Source organism: Aplysia californica, unplaced genomic scaffold, assembly GCF_000002075.1.
Source record: "Aplysia californica isolate F4 #8 unplaced genomic scaffold, AplCal3.0 scaffold00003, whole genome shotgun sequence".
NCBI lineage: Eukaryota > Metazoa > Mollusca > Gastropoda > Aplysiida > Aplysiidae > Aplysia > Aplysia californica.
The window spans coordinates 3,611,730-3,613,265 of record NW_004797273.1 but is presented as its reverse complement, the minus strand read 5'-3'; the positions used below and the strand labels follow the sequence as shown (position 1 = coordinate 3,613,265).

The 1,536-nt window shown below is 40.0% G+C and overlaps 1 long non-coding RNA gene across 1 annotated transcript in view; it reads left to right on the top strand.

Moving 5' to 3' along the window:
• LOC106011107 overlaps window positions 1-578 on the top strand; it is a 4,643-nt gene extending 4,065 nt beyond the window's left edge. Inside the window, exon 2 of the long non-coding RNA XR_001184653.2 lies at window positions 231-578. This is a non-coding gene — a long non-coding RNA (uncharacterized LOC106011107). The remainder of the gene's footprint in view (window positions 1-230) is intronic.
• Window positions 579-1,536: the final 958 nt, after the last annotated feature.

Here is a 1,536-nt window from a genome sequence, read left to right as displayed (position 1 = left end):
TTTTCATCATCATCATCATCATCATCATCATCATCATCATCATCATCATCATCATCATCATCATCATCATCATCATCATCATCATCATCATTGTTTATTTCTTAAAACCATCTTGGAAAGCACCGACCACACCACACAACACACTATTTCTAAGTCACGCAGGACATAAACCTCACGGTTTTTTGGGTGTTTTTTTTTTTTAATGTCCCCCCAATCGTGTTCTCTCGCAGGTGTCCCTTAGAAGTCCCTCAACTGCAGAGCTCTCCATATAGCCGTGTCGTACATCTCAAGAGCGTGATGCGACCGTTCCTCGACCCTCGAGTCGCCCACACCAAGGTGGTAATCGTGACGTCAAGTGCCTCATAGAACTTCTTCAGGACAAGATGCTATGGGTGCGTGGTGCCACTTATGGTCCAACCGCCTACCCCTTTACACCCCCACACCTAAACCGACCACCACCAGTACAAGCCTCACCACCACCACACAACCGAACACCCTCTCCCCCCTCTTCCCCCACTCCCACAACCCGCCTTTCTTTTCCACCCGACCCATTTTAATTAAAACGTGACTTTACAAATGTTGTTGCTGTTGTTGTTGCTGTTGTTGTTGCTGTTGTTGTTGTTGATTTCTTTTAAAAAATAGATAACGTAATTAAAACATTTTTTCCGGTCCTAACACTAGTTTCCCATGAGACGATTTGGCCTCTTATTTGTTATACTATTTTTGCGTTGGAGCTAGACCCAAGAACCGAAGAGGTCGACCTTCTTGAGTTTCACAACGAAGGCAGAACCTTACAGTTCTTCGGTTGCAATAAGTGGATGTCGTAGATTTCTTTGTTGTTGTTGTCGTTGTTGTTGTTATTGTTGTTGTTGTTGCTGTTGTTTTTGTTGTTGCCGTTGTTGTTGGTCGTGGTGCTGCTGCTGCTGTTATTGTTGTTGTTGTTGTGGTTGTTGTTGTTGTTGTTGTTGTTGTTCCTTTTATTCTAGAATATTGGGAGTCTAGGTCGTGCGACCTATATTGGTTGAAAGAAACTCTTTTATTGAGATGGTACGTGCATGTAGTTCACACACAGCACCTTAATAGCGGCTGAATATAGGGTTAGGATTACGTTTGGGAATAGGGGTACTGTTTCAGTGTTATCAATTTGCTTTCAAGTATATTTTACGCAATTGCTCTTCCGCAGTCGAGCTAAAAGTATTGTGACGGCAAGCCAATTCTTTACTGTTTGGTGAATTTGTAAATACGAGTTATCTAATTTGCTTTACCAAGTGGAAGGAAATCTTGCAGTGGCCACTTCCCAGATGGACTATTAGTTATGGAGAGCACATCATATACCACCTCCCCCCCCTAAAAAAACAACAACAAAAAAACAATAATAAATAAATAAAATGAAATAAAATAAGAAATTAATTAATTAAAATATAACAAATAAATAAATGAATGAATGAATGAATGAATGCATGAATGAATGAATGAATGAATGCATGAATGAATGAATGAATGCATGAATGAATGAATGAATGCATGAATGAATGA